The 15,861-nt window shown below is 37.7% G+C and overlaps 1 non-coding gene across 1 annotated transcript; it reads right to left on the bottom strand.

Moving 5' to 3' along the window:
- Nucleotides 1-492: 492 nt before the first annotated feature.
- Nucleotides 493-599, bottom strand: LOC114884913. Its single transcript, XR_003790973.1, has one exon. It is a non-coding gene; the product is annotated as a U6 spliceosomal RNA (small nuclear RNA).
- Nucleotides 600-15,861: the final 15,262 nt, after the last annotated feature.

Here is a 15,861-nt window from a genome sequence, read left to right as displayed (position 1 = left end):
TGAAAAGTCCACTTATCTTCTCCAAATTAGGTTCCTCAGGGCATTCTCAATCTACTTCACACTGTGGAAGGACACAGTCCTCCTTAAGAGTTATAAAATACACACTGGGATGTTAAAAGCAGTCACTTTCTGGCCCTAAGGACTCTTCATTGTGTTAGATTTAAACTGATCAAATCCCCAGATTTACATTTTAATATATATAGCTTTATCCACTGGCCTGGGGTTACCTTTGAAAAGTCATAATTTCTTCTTCTTCTTCTTCTTTTTTTTTTTTTTTTTTTTTTTTGTGGTACGCGGGCTTCTCGCTGTTGTGGCCTCTCCCATTGCGGAGCACAGGCTCCGGACGCGCAGGCTCAGCGGCCATGGCTCACGGGTGCAGCCGCTCCGCGGCATGTGGGATCTTCCCGGACCGGGGCACAAACCCGTGTTCCCTGCATCGGCAGGTGGACTCTCAACCACTGCGCCACCAGGGAAGCCCAATTTCTTCTTTTGTTTTTAATGGAACACTTTATGATTTTATATGTCATCCTTGTGTAAGGACCATGCTAATCTTCTCTGTATCATTGCAATTTTAGCATGTGTGTTGCTGAAGCAAGCACTCTTTCTTCCCTCCTTCCTTCCTTCCCTCCCTCCTTCCTTCCCTCCCTCCTTCCTTCCCTCCCCTCCTTCCTTTCTTCCTTCCTTCCTTCCTTCCTTCCTTCCTTCCTTCCTTCCTTCCTTCCCTCCCTCCCTCCCTCCATCCCTCCTTCCCTCTCTCTCTCTCTCTTTCTCTTTCTGAGAAGGTGATCTCTTGTTTTATATATACATACACATGGTCTATTTGAAACAGTTTAAAACTTATTTTTACTTTTGGCAAGTAGACAATTTTTCCTCTGTTTTATTCTTTTTTCCCTAGAGAAAAACTTGCAATGCAGTCCAACTTTTTTTTTTTTTTTTTGTGGTACGCAGGCATCTCACTGTTGTGGCCTCTCCCCTTGCGGAGCACAGGCTCCGGACGTGCAGGCTCAGTGGCCATGGCTCACGGGCCCAGCCGCTCCGCGGCATGTGGGATTTTCCTGGACTGGGGCACAAACCCGTGTCCCCTGCATCAGCAGGCAGACTCCCAACCACTGCGCCACCAGGGAAGCCTTCAGTCCAACATTTAAAACAGAGAAATTAAAGCTTTTCTTGTTAGGGGGTAATTGGGATAAGACCTCTGCTCTTTCAACTCTGTTGTTTCCATTGCCCCTGAAGTATCTCCGAGGAACCCTAGGCCCAGAGAAACACAAATGAAAACCCTTGAGTTAGTGAAAAGAGTTATTAACTGGAATTTTGAAAACTTGAGTTTTAGCTTTAGTTCTAACATCAAATTTATATGCATCACTGATAGGGTTAATTGTTTCATCTGTAAAACAGGGGTTTAGCACAGTGGTTCTCAATTTTGGCTGTGTATTAGAATCACCTGGGGAGCTTTTAAAAATACTGATGCTTAGGCCTCAGCTATACCAATTAAATTAGAATCTCTAGGGCGTGACCCAGGCAGCAGCATTTTTTAGAGCTCCCCAGGTGATTCCAATGTGCAACCGAGTTTCAAAACTGCCGAAGAATTTTTGAGCAATTATGTTCCACAAATCCATGGTTCTGTGCAGCTTGTTTTGGCAGATGTAGTTAAAATGTGCAGAGTATATTCATTTATAGACAGTATTCAGTGAGGAGCAGGGATGAAGTTAAGTTATAAAGATTGGAATATAGGAAGAAAAGTTTTTTGATTATCTTAATAGCTCAGTGTGCTGGGCAAAACACTTAACTTTGTTATATCCCTGATGGGAGTGATTTTAACTTCTTGCAAAATGAGGCTCTCAACAGAGAAATCATATTTAAATGCAGTGTTATTATTTTTATACCCATAATGACACCATTTGTTAATATGACCACCAAGAATTATACCTAGCTATTTCATTCACAAAATAAATAGGCAGATTGACTACTGAAATGTAAAATATGGTTAATATTCCTCAGCTGGTGGTATAGATTGAAGACAGATTGAATCAACATGTTAACAGTGGCAATCTCTGCTACTGAGATGCTGCATTAAAAGTGCCTCCATCAAAAATGCAAAGGGAGGGAAAAACCAGGATTACTGCTATGTGCTTCTTGTCAATTATGAAAAACTATTGTTTCAGCTGAGTTTTCAAAGTAGGAAAAAAATTCATAGTATTGGTGAGCAGTTGACCCTGAAAAATATACAAATTGTATGACAATTTTCAGTCTACAATCTCCAAATGTCAAATGAATTTATTATGATTGGATAAATTACAGTGAATACCAAATAGTTTAAAAATGATAGCAGAATTAGAGCAAAAATGATTGATATTAGGTATGTTAGATGTATCACTAAACAGAAATGCCTTTTCATTTTCTTATTACCAAGGCCATTTACACATTTTCTCTCATATTTGGGTAGCTAATAGGTATTCAAGATTCATGTGCTTTAATCTCCCCTTTTAGCAAGGTAGTTCTTTTCTGGAAGTTGGTAACAATTAAATAAAAGAAAAAGTGCAGCTATCACTTGTGGCAGGACAATGTATTGATAATTTTATTACCTTGTTCTTAGGCTTTTTGCTGGAATAGATTTACCAACAACAGAATAAAAAAAAAATTATACACTTTCTGGACAGAAAGGTCAGCATTGTGTTTTCACATGTTCTAGATCTCCTTACCCCAGAGGAAAGTTTATACTAGCTTTCTTTGTGAAAGTGCCCAGGAAGTTGGGCAGTAAGCCCAACATTGACTTGACAGACTAGTAGAAAGTCCATAGAGACAGTTTTGACAACATGGAATTGAGCCCATAGCAGCATTGTCCACCTCTGAGTGAACTATGTTAACAAGGACAGTGAGTGCTGTAAAATGGCCAAGAGTAACCACTGGTTAAGAACTTCCTCTATTTTTCTTGGCCTTTGTAAGATCTGATATCTTGGTACAATAAATGAGTGAGAAGAATGGAGGGTGTGGGGGGGAGAGAGAGAGAGAGAGAGAAGTGTGCAGGGGAGTGAAATATAGTAGTAAAACACAAAAAATTATTGATGTTGTTCTTTACACCAAACTTGGCCAAGGGACACTGGGAGCTAAATATAGCTTGACTTGGATAAACTTAAAGGCATAGAACATTTCCTATACTTTATTTGTTATGTGGAAATTCTTAATTTTTACATACCTTTGAAAATATATAATTGGTACAAATAAATCTCAGTATCTGGTCCTTTGTTATCTCTTTTTAGAGGACAAGTCTCTAGAACACCTCCATGAAGTCTTCTTAGTTTGCCTAGTTCCACAGTGATCCTTTGTAGTCTGAAATTAAATTATTTACTATGCATACCATTTATTTCATGACTCATTTATACACTGCTTAGTGACTTTTAGTTCTTTGGATGTCTGTTATTTCACTCACATTTTATTAACACATGTAGATTTTAAGCTTCTGTGACAGGATTGCTTAAAAAAGGAAGCTGAACAAGTATGAAAATTGCTCTAGACTGAGTTGTCTAAGAGTAGGAACTAACCATACCATCTATCAATGTGTTCTCAGCAAACAGGACAGTACAAGAACATAGGAAGTACTCATTACTTGTTTGTTGAAGGACTGTATGAGTAGATGGATAGACTAACACTGAATGAGGGCACAAATGCATATATCCACTTGATGAGTTGATTCATTGGTATCTTATGAAGGATTAGTCTGTTACCCCAGATATGAATTTCTAATTCAGGGCAATGTGTGCTCTTTACTAATACATTGTGGTAACCATTCTGATTAATGCCAGTAATACAGGAAACTTCGATTGGATCTTGCATATTATAAGGTCTCTTCTTCGCTTTTCAATCAAACCTCATAGTTTGTATTTGTTTATTTTTCTCTTTTCTGCAAAAATGAAGATAGCAACCCCCTCACTAATACTCAATTTTCTCTCACGCTTCAACTCTCAAGCTCTGTTGTTTTTCTCTGAGAGTTTATATTCCAAGTTGCCCCAAATCATCCTATCATACCACTTCACTTTATCTCAGGTGGTTCCAAGAGAGGAAATCTAGAAGTTCTTTTGCTGGAGAAAATGTTAGAAGCTTTTTGTAAAGTATTTCTGTGGCAGCTTAAATTAGTTCTTTAACAGTTATTTCATTGAGATACGGGATCTATGTCCACTCCCCTTGTATCTGGGTGAGATCGTGGCTGCTGAAACCAAGAATATATGGCTGAAGTGACACTTTGAGACTTCTGAGACCAGATCATAAAAGGCTTTGTGTGTTCTGACTTCTTTTTTGATACAATGGGCTGCAATGTGAGAAGTCTGACTATGCTGTGGCCCCCAGGCTGGAAAGCCCATGTGTAGATGTGCTCAGCTAATCATCTCACCTGACCCGGCTTTCCAGCCATCCTTTCCAAGGTGCCACACATGTATGTAAAGAAACCATCTTGGAAGTGGGTCCCCAGCCTTAGCTGTCCTAGTTCCAGTTATTTGAGTCTCTCCCAGCTGAGGCCCAAAATATCAAAGAACAGCAACAAACTGTACTCAACATGAATTCATGACCCACAGTTTCTGTGGTCATTCTAAAAATGCTCATTTTACGCCACTAAGTTTTGCAGTGATTTTAATGCAATAATAGTGACTAGAACAATTTCACGATCAGGTTTTGTATACTTAAGGATATATTTTATTTCAAAAATTATAGTCAAATGATTTTTGTAAATAATGTAGGTCTGTTATTATTAACTGGCATCCTGTTCCCCACCTCCATGCCTCCTACTTTGTTCCAGGGTTTTTTCCAGAATGTCCAGCAGAAGCACAAAAAATGTTGTTTGAAATAGGCGTGTTTAACATTATGATTATTTAAAGTTGCTTTTAATTGTATCATTTAACTCTCTTGATATTTCAAATAATAATAGAGGAGGTTGTAAGCATAGGGGTGCTGCAGGTCTGGGTAGAGCAGTAAAGTGACAACTTTGGACAGTGAAGCAACACCTTGGTATCTCAGGCTAGTTGGGGAATGGTATATTCTGGTCAACCAAGTCTCCAGTTGACAGAGAAACTTCATTTTGACAGAGAAACTGATATTAGAGAATAGGTGAGAGGGTTGAAATGTAGAACTCTCTGGACTGATTTTTCAAGTCATGTATGCATTTTTAGAAAAGAAGCACTTTAACAACTACAAATCTTTAATAGAGTTGCTAGACCATCAACTGACATGTCAACACACCTTGAAAGACTCTTCATAAAATGCAAAGGTACGTTCTGTCAGACGTGGTTAGAAAAGCAAAATAAATGTATAGGAAGAAGGAAATATTTCTTCTCAATACCCTAGTATTATAAAATATAATTCTTCAAAAGTACTTGAGAGTCTGGATGAAATGTAAGACATTGAAAAAGCAATTCAGTGAATGAAAGGACTTCTCTCAAGATTTAAATAGGAAGTGATAAAAATGTCAAAGTGAAGCTTCATTTGATAATGGGGAAAAAACCCTCAAAAACTCTAGAGTTACTTTAAGCTGAATCAACTGTGGATTCTGTAGGGCGAAAGCGAAAAGAAAGAAAATACTTCACAGGCTTGGGGACATAAAAGATACATTGTTAATACTAACTTAAATTAGCCCAGAACTGCTTTATTTAGATAATTTCTGACACAAAGGGTTCTATGGAAGTTTAGGAAAGTTGTGTCAAAAAAAGTTAGAGATCTTTTTACTTCAAGATTTCTGGGGCTTTAATATACTAATGTGTATTGTGAATCATTCTGATGTGCATCGGTTATACACTTGACTATAGAATTTTTTTTGAGATAACCTCTTTGGGGACTTGGTTTCCAAGGGGGTGAACTTTGGAAAACAGTGATTTAGTCCTTCTGTTCGACAAAGATCTTATTAACCTTATTATGAAAATAGAAGATGTGGTCTGTAGGTTTCTCATGGTTCCCACTCTCTGTACCTATAGCTGTAATTATCACATGTAGTTTAGGTAGAGTTTGTGCCTTTCCCTGGCTTCCTTTGTTCTTCCCTTCCTTCCTTCTTCCATGAAGAAGCAGTTCTCTACTTGTTGGAGTGCTGGCAATGCCCTATTCTTGACCTGTGTGATGAATACATGAGTTTTTAATTTTACTAGCAATTATAAACTGTAATAACTAATGTGTTCTATGTATTGTTCTGCATATATATTTCATTAAAAGTAAAATATTAAAAGCAAAGTCATATATTTTATATGCTTTTAGTCGACAGTGGCTTTCAATTTGTTATTGGGAACATTTGTATACATTTTTTATTTCCAATTCTTAGAAATCTATGAAAGTTTCAGGATGTGGAATTTTCTATTTCTGTTCCTCTTTATTTATGAATGGGCCTCTAATAGACAGTGCTCGTTAAGTGATTTATGCTACTTAAAATATATTGTGATGTATTGAATTATAAAAAGAACATAAAGAGTAAAACCTGCTTTTTTATTTTATTTTTTATTTTTCTGGCATAAGTAACCAAGTAAGTTTTTGTAAAATTTCTGAAGCGCAAGGCAACTTAAATGTTTTCAAGTGCTTTGCTTCCAATGTCTGTAGTTTATACATAGAAACATACAATTAAGAACTTCATATAGTTCTTGATGGATGAAACACATCTTTGATAAACTCTTCTTCCTTTACTCCTTTGAATAAATATATTTATTATATATATATCAACAGACTGTAATTTTGTTTAGGTCCTTTTGTCAACAGAAGAGAAAAAGCATGGATTTTTTTGGTCCACAAATTTAATTGCAGAATTATTGCTTTCTATGTATTCATGGGTTCCAAATCCAAACATGAAGAGTTTATCTTCTCCAGAAAAAACTAATAGTTTAAATGAAGAAATTAAAAAAAAAACCTACTATGATATTATTATATCATATATCATTGATAATATCCAATGCTAAGACGATATGCCATATTCACTTATATAATTTTATTTCCTATACAAGAGGATATTTTGCACAAATATAACCCTACAGACAAATAAAATATTGAGTTCTGATCATTGTAACTTGAGATTATAGAAAGATTTCCCCAAGATTATTAAAAAATAATTTTCCTTGGGAAAAAGAAAGTGAATATTATGAAAAAGTTAAAAAATATTTGGTGCAGAATGTAATCTTTTGATCATATATACAACAGTAGATGTTGCTTCTTTGTTGGGAAATAATTAAACTTTGGCTTGAAACAAACAAACAAAACAAACAAACCCAAAAGGCAGGATACAGTGTCTGATGAGATAATCCTGGGAGTAAGTCAGCCAGTTGGGAACAAACTCCCCCTTTTGAAAATGCAAACTGGAGGAGCATACTCATTCTGATTCTTGATGACAGAAGCAAGAGGATAAAACTTACGTAAAGAATGAAGTCTGATTGTATTGTTGGAACTGCATTTGTGCATGTTGCTTTGACACAGCAACTCTTTGTCTTTCTCTTTTATAAGTAAGTATTGAAATCGGGAGCTGCTAACAGTGCTGCAAGTGTTCCTTCCACTCCACCAAATTTTCTTTCATTGTTCTATTACTTGGGCTCTGCATATGGATTGGCACAGATATTTAACTTTAGAAAAAAGACAAGGAGGGCATTTTAATTAACAACTGCTGATAAATTTATTCTTTAAATTGCCTGATACTTAATTGGCTTCCTAAAATCTTCAAAGCTACCTACCAGGAGGTTAGAGATATAAACAAATGTAAAGATCACATGTCCTGAGGATAGTACGTAGCACATTTTTAATTTTTTTTTTCGGTATGTGGGCCCCTCACTGCTGTGGCCCCTCCCGCTGCGGAGCACAGGCTCCGGACGCGCAGGCCCAGCGGCTATGGCTCATGGGCCCAGCCGCTCCGCGGTATGCGGAATCCTCCCATACCGGGGCAGGAACTCGTGTCCCCTGCCTCGGCAGGGGGACTCTCAACCACTGCACCACCAGGGAAGCCCCCGTAGTACATTCTTAATTGTTGATGGCATAAATGTTGAGTAAAAAGAAAGGAAGGAAGGAAGGACAAAGAATTTTTAAAAATCTCGAAACGATTACAAACTGAAGTTGAGTGCTGTGAGAGTAAGCCGAACCTACTTTTGTGGAAGGTTAAGAAGAGAGAGTGTTAACGTACAGTTGGGCGTTACCCAGGAGGGTTTATGGAGTAGTAGACCAAATGCATGGCTAATTTTGAAGGATTACACTCAGGACATATTTCTTGGTGGAGTTGGCAGTTGAGGTAAGTGAAATAAAAGTTTAAAATTATATTGGATTTATTTTTTATTTTTTTAATTTCTTTTTCCAATTTGAATGGGAACAGTGAATCTTCCTTAATTTGGATACCCTTTATTTGGAAACTGGGGTATTTTAACTAAAATCACCCTCCCTTAGCAAGGGTAGGGTTTTTGCTTGTCAATCCTGTCTTCATTATTAATCCAATTTAGTATTATAAGACTTTGGCACTTTACTTGAAATAGCGCCTGGCATTTAGTAGGTACTCAGTGTTCATTACTCAACTAATTCTATATCAAATTGTAGGCACAGACGCTATGAACCAAGAGATCCCCCTTTTCTGGTTCCTGTCTTCACCACCTTTACTGGTTTATCCTAAGACTCAATTCTTGGACTTCTTCCATCCTGTGCCTGAACTGACTGTTCTGGTGGTTCAGTCTCATGGCTCTAAACGCCATCTATTTCCTGATTTACCAAATGTACAGCTCTAGCCCAGAATTCTCCCATGAACTCTGAGCTCTTAACATGTACTACTTATATAGCTTCTGTTGGATATATGATAGTCATTTCAAACATAACATGTCCAAAACTGAATTCCTCAGTCTTCTCCTCCCAAAGGTTCCCCATCTCATCTGATGCCACCCGAATCCCTCCAGTTGCTCAACTTTAAGACCTTGGAGTCATCATTGATTCTTTTCTTTCTTTTATGCCCCACACCTGGTTCATGGGCAAATCTGGTGCCTTTATATTCAAAACACATTCAGAATCTGACCATTTCTCTTGAATTCCATTGCTATCACTCTGGCTCAGTCTACTACCATCTCTCACCTGGGTTGTGGTAATATCTTCTCACACAGCCTCCCTGTTTACATACTTCATTCAGTTTGCATGGAACAATCCATTCTCTACACATGAGCCAGAGTGATCCTATTAAAATTATATCAAGTCATGTCACTCCTTTGCTTAAAACACCACATTGGCTCCCATCTCAATGTAAAAAGACTCAAAGCCCTACATGATCTGCTCTCGCCATTCTCTCATGTCATCTCATTGCTGTGCCTTGAGAACTTTAAGTACCTTCCTGTCTCAGGACCTTTGTACTTGCTGTTGCCTCTCCATGAAAAATTCTTTCCTCAGTTCCTTCAGGCCTGTGCTCAGATGTCTGCTTGTCAGTGAGATTCTCTCTGACCATACTATTTAAAATTAAGAACCTACATATTCATCTCCTTTAATTTTTCTCCATAGCACCTATCACCATCTTTACTGATCTGTTATGCCTGTGGTCTGCCCTTTATAATGGAAGCACCATGAGGATGTGAGTTTTTGTTTATTTGGCTCACTGTTCTATCATAGTGCCTATAAGTACCTGATAGCTAGTAGATACCCAATACATTTTTGTTGAAAAATGAATGGTATACATTAACTATGTTAACTTCTCAAATTTGCTATAGTTTCATATTTTTATTTTAATAGTTCTACCTTTAAAAATCGGGTGGATTGGGTCATAGGGATTATTTGGACTACTATGAGCTTCTGGCAGTGGTGTGCTGTGGCTGGCTTACACAGGTTCTCCAGAGCTGATTATACACATCTCTTCACAACTCTGTGTTTGGTGACATCATGTTGGTAGCCAGAGTGGGAATATTTACATCTCAGAAATTGGCAAACACTATAGATCAGGGCTTCTTTTCCTCAGAGTCAGGGATGGAATACTATCTGTAGCGTAGTGTCTTGGGAAGACTAATAATTTAACACCCATTATTTTTGTTCATTACCCTTCAATTTTTATTCAGCCATTAGCGCAGTGTCTCTGAAGTTGGAGAATGTATCTGCATCACCTGGAAGACTTGTTAAAACATAGATTTCTGGGTTCCACCCTAGAGGTTTTGATTTAGTAGGTCTGGGGAAAGGCCTGACAATATGCATGTCTAACAAGATTTTAGGAGCCACTGATACTGTAGCTCTGGAAATCTCACCTTGAGAACAACTGATTGAAAGGAAAAGCCAGGGGCAGGCAGGGAATATAGAGCCTAAGAAATAATGGTGGCAGCGCCCAGTCATCCTAATGTGTTTCTGAGCAAGACAACCATAGTTCCAAACTTATTCACCTCAAAAGTCCTGCGGCTGGGGGGGAAGGGTGGGGGAGGGATAGATTGGGAGTTTGGGATTGACATGTACATACTGTTATATATATATTTTTAAACATCTTTATTGGAGTATAATTGCTTTACAATGGTGTGTTAATTTCTGCTTTATAACAAAGTGAATCAGCACACTGTTATATTTAAAATAGATAACCAACAAGGACCTACTGTATAGCACAGGGAACTCTGCTCAATATCCTGTAATAACCTAAATGGGAAAATAATTTGAAAAAGAATAAATACTGAATCACTTTGCTTTACACCCAAAAGTAACACAACATTGTTAATCAACTAAAATCCAAAATAAAATAAAATAACATAAAAAAGTCCAGCAGTTAGCAAGACCTTACTCTTTGGAAGGCAGTTTAGCTTCCTTGATAGTCTTATTTCTCCTTCCTTCTAAGGTGGCTCATTCCTACCAATGGAATATAGTATTCTTCTTGAGAGGAGTTCTGATTATCCATTTTCTCATTATATTTCCAGTAATAATAACGATTCTTATAATATTTTATTGTCCCTGGCTGGCAAATCTCTCATTCTAGCTCTGAGTTTAGTCACATGATAATGAGACAGTATAGTGTCAGCCATGATTAAGATGCTCGTTCTCATCCCCAGCCTAGTGGATATCAGATATATGGGAAACAAGACTAATTCTAGGCTCTGCTAGTTAGGGAGTAGAGCTGATGATATGTCTACCTTTTCAAAGATTGTGTGATTTTGTGTGTGTGTGTGTGTGTGTGTGTGTGTGTGTGTTAGAACAACAGTGAGAGAGGAAGTTGGAATGAGAAATGAGACATGGGGTTAATGTGACCAAGCCTACAAGTAGAAGGAAGTATCAGAAACTGTAGTTTGGAAGAATTAGGAAAAGTAGGGGCTACTGCAAATGTTATGTTTGTCCCTTATTGCAAGGTCACATAATCTAATCATTAATGAAAATGTATTAACATCTTCTAAGCATATGATATACTGATATAACCTACTTTATAATTACTTATATTAAAAATATTCATTGAAAGAAGTATCTTAAGGACTTCTACAAGTCTTAATGAATGAAAGGTTGGTTGAACTTGTAAGCCTTTATTTGGAAAAAGATGGTATTTTGAGGCAGAAAATTATGTTTCTTTCAAAAATATTCTAATGTGTTGGATTTCCATTAATTTAGATAGAATTTTCCAGTTAGTCCAAATTGTGGAAGTTTTTCTCTCTTCACTAATCCTTTGGTCTTCCAAGCTCTATTAGGTGAGATAATAATTAGAAGTTTAGTGGAAAACTAAACTTGCACATAGGAAGAAGTGTAAAGGTTAGGAAGATGTTTGCATCACAGCCTAGAGCATGCCTAGCTTTCATTTGTTAACTCTTGGCTTTCCAGTTTATTATTATGTAAGCAGATTGGTACTCCATTAGTGGTTCTCTACTCTAACCACACATTAGAATCACCCTTTGAGAACAGTGATTTCTCAGTTCCTTCTTAGGTCTAGTTTAATTGGGCTAGGATGGGACTGGGAATTGGAAATTTTTAAAAGCTCCCTAGATGATTTTAATGTGTAGCCAGGTTGAGGACCACTGCATTTGAGAACAGCAAAAATCATGATAGCTTAGAGTAACTGAACAAATACCTTTTGACAAGTTTTCAAGACCAGTGTCCAAATCTGATGATTCTATATTGATTTACTATTCACTTCAGCTCTTTAACATAAATAATGTATTTCAACCCATCGTGATCTTGTGACATGAGTAAGGGAGATGATGCTATACTCATTTTACAGAAGAAAATGCTGAGACTTTATACTAATTTTGTAAATGTCATTAGGTACTTAAGTAATTTTAAGAAGATTTGTGTTGGGTTATATGTTGCCAAACACTGAAATGGAAATTTTCAGTTTCATAGCGTGAAGATGCTACATTTGATTTCATAGTATGAGGATGGTACCTCTGCATTTTTAAAAAATGCTTTCCTTTTCATACACAAATTTGACCCTTGGTAAATACAACCTTAGCTTATATTTTCCCCTTTTTTGTAGCCAGTATTAGCTGTAAAGAATTTCAGGCACAGTTTGTTTTTTATCATTCTTGTTTATTTTGACTTACTCATCACATTCAGGTTGTTTACAGTACATTCCTAACTTTGGGGCCATTATTAAGCTTAGAAGTGACATTAACCTTCCCACAGAGAATTGTCGACACAGGAAGGCTGACAGCCTGATCCTTTCATATGAAATCACAAGTTTGAAAGGTGAGGAAATTGACCTTGAAATCTTCCTTTTGCCACCTGCCGGACTCTGAGCAGTCAAAGTCATTCTGACTGAAGGGCAAGCTGGGCCACTTGCTCTTTGCCTTTCACTATGCTTTTTGTGGCAGACCAAACCTCCATTAGAAGACTATTGAAAAATGCCATAAGCACAGCTGCAAGAAAGATTTCTTTGTGTTAGCACATAGGCACAGTAGTTTCCAGGCTTATTTGAATGCCATGGTGAGTGCGTTCATAGGACAGCTCACATCTTCAGAACAAACGTGTGCAGAGTCGGAATTTGAACTCAAAGTTACTGACTCCCAGACTTGTGCTCAGACCAGCAGGTCCTGCTGCTACTTAGATGTTTGCCATTGTAGCAAAGAAAAAGAGAGCATAGCCTATGAATGACACGGTTGGTTTACCAGGTGCAAATATGTGGATCAGGAGCTTGATGCTTCTGGTAATGATAAATGAATGTTAAATGATAAATGAATTAAAGGAGAATCATCTGCGGCCATGGTAATAAGTTCATTGATGAAAGAATGGAAGTGTGGAAAGAATGCAGTAGAATATTTACTGAAGCAGATTTTCTCCAGACTTTCAAATGACAGGACAAGAAATATTTTTCAGAAGCCACAGTTGGGAACTTTAGATCCTGGAGTGGGAACACTACATGGAGAGAAACTAAAACTATTTATCAAGGGAGAATTCTTGTGGGCCATTCTGTGGAAATACCTGTGTTCTGTTCATTCCCACCAGCACGAATGGATACTTGGCAGAAAGGGAAGAGGCTTTCATTTTATGTGGGTCTGATTAATCTCTGTATCCACTGCAAGTATAACCAGGGGTATCCTTAGTTAAAAATGAGTCCCAGTTCAACCAATTCAAGTATAATGTGGGTTCCACCTTTCAATGCATAATCCTCTCCCATTATATCAGTGTTGAAAACCATTTAGGCAATTGTTGCTAACCCTACTCTCATAAAAACATGAAGTTAATAATCAAAAAACTTTATGAGGGCATTTGAAAAAACAACTGTGTATTAAAGTTTTCTGTAGTTAACCCTACAAATTCAGTGGATCCACGTCTCTACCATGCCTTTTTAAAGAAGATATAGTTTTGTGCAGGATCACTTTCCCAGGTGGAGGATACCTATACAGTATACAAATTTGTTCTTGGGTTAAAGCTTCACTCCACTTGTGAACCAAGTCTCTTCCTTTCCCAATTTCTAGATGAGGGATTTCCCTCAGGCTAATATGTTTTCCACATGTAGGGACATAGATACTTTCTGTTAATTATTTTCACTTATAGATGCAACTAGGTTAAATTTAAACAAAAAGTTAATGAAATATTAGGGGAAACAATAAAACTATTATTTACAGCTTACATATAATATGTACTTGCATGTGTATGAATATATGTTGTTAGTTGATGTATATACGTACCTACTTAATATCTCCTCCATGACTTTAATCCTAGCTCCTTTATGACGTTTATTCACCCAGGGACTGACTCTGAGGGAATTCCTGTTGGTAATGAGGGTAACAGTTTGAAGGGGGGAAGAGGGAGGAGCAGATGATTACAGAATAAGCGTGCTGCACTATTTAAGAGCAGCTCTGCCACAAAACCAGCATCTACTTAAAGTACATAGACACTTTACTGTTTGAAAGAGAGCAGTTTCCTCCATGGCAGATGAATATACTGTTTGGATAGAGATGTGTGATTGTAACATGATTTGGCATATGTTGGTAAGATGCCACTTAGAATCATGGAATACTGTTGCTGGAAACCACAGAGAGCTTATAGTGCAAACCTCCTCCATATAAGTGAGAGGACAGAGGCCCAGAGCTAATTGCCTTCTCCTGGAGCATTGAGCTAATTAGTAGCCCAGAGAGGACTAGTGACCACAGAACCCCTAAGCCAGGGCTATTTATGCCTTGCTTACTTCTGTAAATGTGTAGGCAAATTAAGAAATTGTTGATGTATTGTAAAATGGCACCCCAAAGTAAATCTATTGGTAAATTGCATACAAAATCCAGGGACATCCATAAAAGAAATAATATTCTTCCACTTTCCTTTCATTCCTCCTCCTTCCCTCCTTTCCTAGTTCATCCCAATCCCCAGATGAGGAGCTCGTGCTTGCTTTTAGACCTTGGTACTATAGATTGTCTTAGACTCAGGCTTAATTACCATTTTGGCTGTATCCCAAGATTCATAACTTTTCTGTTACTCTTTTTTTTTTTTTTAAATGTTGAGCCTTCTTTTAATTTATTTATTTTTATTTTTGGCTGTGTTGGGTCTTCGTTTCTGTGCGAGGGCTTTCTCCAGTTGCGGCAAGCGGGGGCCACTCTTCATCGCGGTGCGCGGGCCTCTCACTATCACGGCCTCTCGTTGCGGAGCACAGGCTCCAGACGCGCAGGCTCAGTAGTTGTGGCTCATGCTCATGGGCCTAGTTGCTTCATGGCATGTGGGATCTTCCCAGACTAGGGCTCGAGCCCGTGTCCCCTGCATTAGCAGGCAGAGTCTCAACCACTGCGCTACCAGGGAAACCCTCTGTTACTCTTGACTCACAAATACTGAATTTGTTTTTTGTAAGTTATTCTGGACCTCTCTCCTCCTCTCAGGATAGTGTGGAAATGTTCCAAGTCTTAATGACAAAGAACCCTTTGTGAATCCCAGGGGAATATATGTATAATATATAATACACCTATATACAAACATATGTAAATATCTCAAAATTTAACATGCATGTAGGTCACCCAAAGACCTTATTAAAATGCAGATCTCAGGGTGAGGCCTGAGATTCTATATTTCTAAATTTTCCCTCAGGTGGTGCTGATGCTGCTAGTCCATTGGCTACACTCTGAGCAACAAGGCAATTGCTGTAATAGTTAAAATATTTGCATTTTAACAATTTAAAAATTTAAAACAAATTTTTAACAACAAAAAGCGTTTTAACAAAAACATCAATATTTTAACCTAAAAAGTGACTCAACATGGGAATTTCAAGCAGGTATATTTTTGACAATCCTTATATTATAACATATAGTCATGTGGTGTTTGCCTCTGTCTATATCAGGTCTATTCTGGTAAGCCTCTTTGAGCTCGTTATATAAAAGAGTCCAGAAGATCAAACAAATTATCCTTTACTGGTCACAAATTTCAACCATGAGAAGATGACTTCCTCTTCCTCTTGGATTCCTTCCCTGTCTTCCTCCCTCCCTCAGAAATACATGTTAAGAACTTCTCCTGTACAAGATGCTGGTT

The sequence above is a fragment of the Monodon monoceros genome, unplaced genomic scaffold (assembly GCF_005190385.1).
Source record: "Monodon monoceros isolate NGI ecotype Baffin Bay Population unplaced genomic scaffold, NGI_Narwhal_1 Super_Scaffold_5, whole genome shotgun sequence".
Taxonomy (NCBI): Eukaryota; Metazoa; Chordata; class Mammalia; order Artiodactyla; family Monodontidae; genus Monodon; species Monodon monoceros.
The sequence above is the reverse complement of the archived record's forward strand: the minus strand, read 5'-3'. Positions and strand labels throughout refer to the sequence as shown.